This window comes from Bos taurus, chromosome 23 (genome assembly GCF_002263795.3).
Source record: "Bos taurus isolate L1 Dominette 01449 registration number 42190680 breed Hereford chromosome 23, ARS-UCD2.0, whole genome shotgun sequence".
Taxonomy (NCBI): Eukaryota; Metazoa; Chordata; class Mammalia; order Artiodactyla; family Bovidae; genus Bos; species Bos taurus.
In genome coordinates this window covers 42,290,455-42,296,738 of record NC_037350.1, presented here as the reverse complement: position 1 = coordinate 42,296,738, position 6,284 = coordinate 42,290,455, and the positions used below count along the sequence as shown (strand labels likewise).

Genomic DNA, 6,284 nt, shown 5'->3' with positions numbered 1-6,284 from the left:
TAGAGCTCTCCCCATCACTGGAAGTATTCAAGTATCCTATAGACTAGGGAGAATAATAAAGAATCTGTCAGGATTCCTGTATTAAGAGAAGCGCTTCCTGCATTCCTAGCTGCCAAAGGTATTTTTCATTACCTTAGACGCTGTCACTATTTGATCAGTCAATTCAGCTCAACAATTAAGTAGGAAGAAAAAGACTCAAACTGATTGTTTTACTTTTTGTAAGAATTGATTGTTCAACTCGGACAAAAATGTTGATCCCATTTTGCATGTGGAGATAGTCAATTTAGAAGAATTGTTCTTGCTGGCCTAAGCCTGGGGAGACAAATTAAATCTGACACTGCAGCAGAGGCTGGCAAGTGGGAGAAGGTGAATAAATCACTAAATCCTTAGAGTTTTTCTCTCTGGTTCCTCAGCGTTTTGCAATCTGGTGGCTGTGGTGGAATAGTGTTACTTATTGACAATTCAATAAGCATTAAACAAACATTTGCAACTGGTGGTAATTTGACGGGGCAAAATCACCAGGTGGTCTTCTGACCAGGGGACCTGTGGGAGTTATTGGACGATGGGGTGACTAAAAAAGTAGTCCTGAGAGCATGGTGTTCCAGAGTCTGGGATGGATATTCTTCCTGTTGGACTCTCAACCCTAACTGGGAAGGGTAGAAGCCACAGGAACTAGACTTGTGACCTGCACTGCGCTGGTGGGAGATGCTTGCAAGGGGAAGCGTTCGCTGTAAATGCAGACCACTGCTCAGAACTGACAGCCAGTGAAGGGCATGAGGACTGTCTCTATGGATGTTACATGTTTGGGGTAATCTTGAAGAAAACGCAAAGGATAACGCAAAAAGAAAACAAGGAACTTCAAAATGTGTTGGCGGGGGGAGGAGGTTGGGGAGTTAAAACTAGAATCAGGAGAAAGAGATTAAGAAAATGTGACATAGGAAAAGCCAAGGGAAAGAAATTCTTCTTTCTCAGAGGTTTGCAGGTGATTTGAGAATGGCCCAGGAAAGGTGAAGCCCAAACTTCTGGAGGAAAAAAAGTACAATGATGAGGAGTGTGATCAATCCTTAGTGTAAGGGAACTCCCTAAGAACTTCAGACAAGAGGGGCATGCCATGGCATTGGGACTCTTGGTTGAGGAGTGGAGGGAAGTCCTTCTAGAATAACTGTGATTGACTTTCCGGGGTCAAGTATTTGGGATGTAACAGGAGGTCCTTCAGATTAATTAATTATAAACCACATCCATCTTTACAACTCAGTTCAGTAGCTCAGTTGTGTCCAACTCTTTGTGACCCCATGAACTGTACCATGCCAGGCCTCCCTGTCCATCACCAACTCTCAGAGTCCACCCAAACCCATGTCCATCGAGTCTGTGATGCCATCCAACCATCTCATCCTCTGTCATCCCCTTCTCCTCCCACCCTCAATCATTCCCAGCATCAGGGTCTTTTCAAGTGAGTCAACTCTCCGCATCAGGTGGCCAAAGTACTGGAGTTTCAGCTTCAACATCAGTCCCTCCAATGAACACCCAAGACTAATCTCCTTTAGGATGGACTGGTTGGATCTCCTTGCGGTCCAAGGGACTCTCAAGAGTCTTCTCCAACACCACAGTTCAAAAGCATCAATTCTTCGGTGCCCAGCTTTCTTTATAGTCCAACTCTCACATCCATACATGACCACTGGACAAAGTAATGTCTCTGCTTTTTAATATGCTGTCTAGGTGGGTCATTACTTTCCTTCCAAGGAGCAAGCATCTTTTAATTTCATGGCTGCAATCACCATCTTAGGGGTACAAATAATACCATTTGAAGTGATCAGAAATAACTTTTTAAGGATTATAAAATTTGAAGCAAGAAACTGAAGGATTTGGAAGCCCAGGTGCTATTTTCACTGATCGTTCAGATCAACACCTAGGATTTAGGAAGAGAGACAGAAGTCAAGAACATGAGCAATGGACTCTGCAGATGGTACTGGGGCAGGATCTAGACTGCTGGGCCACGGTTTTAGATAGCAACACGATAGGATCCTGGCTGAGAATAGAATGCATTTCATGAGGACAGGAAAGAAAGAATTTGCCCGGAAACTCACTGATCCAATCAGGAGTGTTTTAATAATTCAATACTTGGAAAATGTTGATGATGATCTTTTTAGAGTAGACATGGAGATTTACTGGTTGCCTCTAAGAAAGGCTGCTTGGCCCAGCTGCAAAGAGAGTGGTTAGAGACAGCCTTCTCTTGTTAACTCCTTCAGGTCAACTTCAGCTTTTGAGTCAAGGCCGCATTCTTCTCAGTGTAGTCACAGCCAGTGACTAAGGAAAACTGTGGTCCAAGGGTTTAGCCATTTAAACCCAATGCAGGACTCCTTTAATGGGTAATTTTTGCTCCAGACCTCTCCACAGGGCTGGCAGAAGGGAACACAGGTGGAGCCAGGAGATCCACTTGGGTGCTTCTTGGGCCAAACCTGCTCAATTGCAATTATGAATAGAAAAGTGCAGCAAGTTAGAGCTGTGTGACTAGCTGACATCTTTTAGTGGTTAATTCCTTCAAGGGTACTAGAGGTCACAGTCTTCTCAAGATGGCTCTAGCAATAACCGAGTAAGACTGTGACCCAAGGGCCCAGCCATTTCTGCCAATATAAGGCTCCTCCAAAGACAATCGATCCAGGGCCTCCTTGTTGAACTGTGATGAACTTTGCCTGCCTTGCATCACCCTCTAAAGGCTCCCCTTGCTCCATCCTGCTTCTTCCCATTTCCTTCTGTGGGTGTCACTCCCCAATAAGACGTATGCTCTCCTAACTCCATCTTAGCATGCTTTCTGAAGGATTCAACTGGCATACAGCTGAAGCCAAGAGAGGTACCTTAAACTTCATTATATTAGTCCCTATACTTTGAAGTATTTTTTAGCCTTTTCACAATAAAATGTTTTTTGAAAGGAAAGAGAACTGAAAGGGGAAGAATGCCTTAAACATAAAGTACAGACGACAAATAAAATGTCCAGATAAATCCATAAAACTGATTGCTGTGAAAATCAGAAGATATTACATAGAGCAAATATGTAAGAATGAATAAAGTGTCTGGTGATGTTTTTTTAACCAGAAAGCAACTGAGCAGGGGGTAGAAAAAAGATTGTTCTAATCTGAGAAGTCTTATTTTATGCTGTCAGCAAAGCATGAGTAACAAAATAAATTGGGGATAATTTGAAAGAAATTCTTAGAAGATAGGGCAACAAATATGAACTTGTTTCATTCACCAGGCTTGGGAAAGAAGAGATACAGAACTGAAAAAGGCTGATGGAAGCATATGCTCTATTTAAGACAAATAGGCCGGTTACAGGAAGAGACTGACCAGACACTGTGCCAAGAAGACAGACATCTTTGTGGAATTCATGGGCCTGTGGATGGATACGAGCTGAAGAGCCAAGAGATAAGGGGACAAGAATAGAAGTGATGTTGTTGTGGTACAGGTCAGGGCTTATTAAATCTGGCCCATTATCAACATTGTTCAGGGGACTCTTCTTTTTCAGGGTCTACAAATAATTTTATTGAACAAATAACACAACAGCCTTCCTAGATTGAGGAGTACCCTCCCCAAACCATTTCTCAGATGCTTAAAGCACAGAGTTTGCACAGTAAGGAATTAAAAAAAATAATAATTTCTATGTAGAAATCAGACTGTACCCCAACAACATCATGGACTGGACTATACAAGCTTTCACATTTTAAATGTTTTCTCTCCTTTCTGCCCCCATCCCAAGGGCTCCAGTACTTTTCTCTTGACTGATCCTGAAGGGATGGGTATACTGTAGGGAAAGGGGTGGTGGGTTCCTCAGAGCGACTGGCACCAGCCCTAGGGTGCTGTGCCTTACCACAGGGTGGTGGATGTGTAAGGGCAAGGGGGATTAGATACAGTAGGTGGGATGGGGCACAGGCATCCGGAGCCCTTCCTGCTCCCCATCGTATGTGCTCTCAACTTGGGGTGGAGGGGCAGCAACTGGTTGCAGTGGGGAGGGATCAGGCCAGCCCTGGGTAGAGGGAGAAACCTCCCACACCCCAGTCCCTACTCCTAATAACAGACAGCAAATTGTCCATCCTGGGAACAAATGGGCAGGTAGGGAGGAAGAATCAGGCTTGTTCTGCCCCAGCCTCTGTCCAACACAGGAGGAATCAAGGTAGCAAACGGCTGGTAAAGGAAGGGAGGGAAAGGACGTTCCCACTTTTGTAGAGCTCCGGTTGCCCTGGGGAGGGAAGAAGGCAGACCTGGCTTGTAAAGTGCTGTAGCCTCTAGCAGGGCTGGGCCCTGGGCAAGCTTGGAAGAATGTAGGCCAGTCAAGGGCACAGGAAGCAGGCATTTCTGACCGGCAGGTGCCCGGCCATGCTCCTTGTTAGGGAAGTTGGACTGGTAACTCTGCCATCAGGCCTTGCCAGCTACCCGTCCATCTCTGCTGCTGCTGCTGCTAAGTCGCTTCAGTCGTGTCCGACTCTGTGTGACCCCATAGACGGCAGCCCACCACGCTCCCCCGTCCCTGGGATTCTCCAGGCAAGAACACTGGAGTGGGTTGCCATTTCCTTCTCCAATGCGTGAAAGTGAAAATGAAGTCGCTGAGTCGTGTCCGACTCTTAGCGACCCCATGGACTGCAGCCCACCAGGCTCCTCCGTCCATGGGATTTTCCAGGCAAGAGTACTGGAGTGGGGTGCCATTGCCTTCTCAACCAGTCATCTCTAGTCCACTTACAAACCAACACCCAACCAGCGCTGTAGGACTGCCCGGCTCACAGCTGAAGGTTCCAGGCCAGTGGAATTTATTCACGGCTGTGGCCGCAGCCTCGGTTCCTCAAAGGCAGCCACACCTTGAGCCTGGGGGTGTCTTGCTGCAGCAGGGGGTGTTTATGCCTGCCACTCCCGCCCCAGTCTCATACCTCATAGAGAATCACAGGGAAATCCAGGTGGGCCCAGCTTCACGGTGCCCTGAGGAATCAGGTTCTGATGCACCCGCCTCAGCTTGGCCCGTTCTTGGTGACGACTGTCTCCTCAGAGACTTCGTGAGGCAGATCTTCATCCTCGTCATCGAACATGGAGCCGCGGGGCATGAATGCGAAGGTGGGGCACGACTCGGCCTGGCTGTCGCACCAAAGCTTGCGCAGCGACCACCGCCTCTGGGCCACCGGCCCTGAGGCTGAGGTCAAGGGCCACAGGCCCCGAGCTTTGGAGCCGCTGGCGCTCTTGCCAGGGCTGCCATAGCGGGCCCCGCGGTAATTTGGCTCTGACAGGGCCGTCGGCGCCGCCATGCCCTGACTGGACTCTGGCTCACAGATGCCGCCGCCGCCGCCTTCCAAAGGCTCCTGCAAGGGGCTTTTAAAATGAAATTTCTTGTTACGATTTCTACTAAATCATACATTCTGGGATTAGATCCTAAAATTTGTATTTTTACCACTCTCTGAGCAGCTCTAAGGAAAAATTAGGTTTGTCTGGTGGCTTAGATGGTAAAGAATTCACCTGGAATGCGGAAGACCTGGGTTCGGAAGATCCCCTGGATGAGGGCATGGCAACCCACTCCAGTGTTCTTGCCTGGAGAATCCTACGGACAGAGGAGCCTGGAGGGCTCCAGCCCATGGGGCTACAAAGAGTCTGATACGACTGAGCGACTAAGCACAGAACAGCACGTGCACAATATGCAGATCAGCTTCCCTGTGGCTCAGCAGGAAAGAATCCGCCAGCAGTGCAGGAGATTCTGATTTGATCCCTGGGTCAGGAAGATCTTTTGAAGAAGTAAATGGCAATCCATTCCAGTATTCTTGCCTGGAGAATTCCATGGGCGGAGGAGTCTGGAGGGTTACAGTCCATGGGGTCGTAGGAGTTGGACATGATTTAGCCACTAAACCACCACCAATGTATAGACTGGACCAATGGGCCAAATAAATAAAAAGTGTAATAGGTTCCCAATACATTTTTAAAAAATGACTACAAGCATGATTTGGTAATGATGGGGAATTTCAACTCTATCAACATCTACTAAAAGCCTCATTTGGCCCAAAGCAGAGCAGCCTAAAACTTGCCTTGCCCAAGTTTCCAAAAAGATTAAGCACACAAATGGAAAAACTACTGTCCTAGATTTAATTCTGACCTACGAGGATAAAGTAATGTTTATCAAAGACGACGAAAAAGGAGTCTTAGGGCAAAGGTCACCGAGCTCACAGACTGTGAGCCAACAGACATGGCGACAGTGTGATTCCCAGATAAGATTCATAGGTAAAGAAAAGCAAAATTCCGAGGCATAAAGAATGAAGGTCCAT

At 47.1% G+C, this 6,284-nt stretch overlaps 1 pseudogene; it reads right to left on the bottom strand.

Moving 5' to 3' along the window:
• Positions 1-4,343: 4,343 nt before the first annotated feature.
• On the bottom strand, positions 4,344-5,340 carry LOC789092 (tumor suppressor candidate 2-like; annotated as a pseudogene).
• Positions 5,341-6,284: the final 944 nt, after the last annotated feature.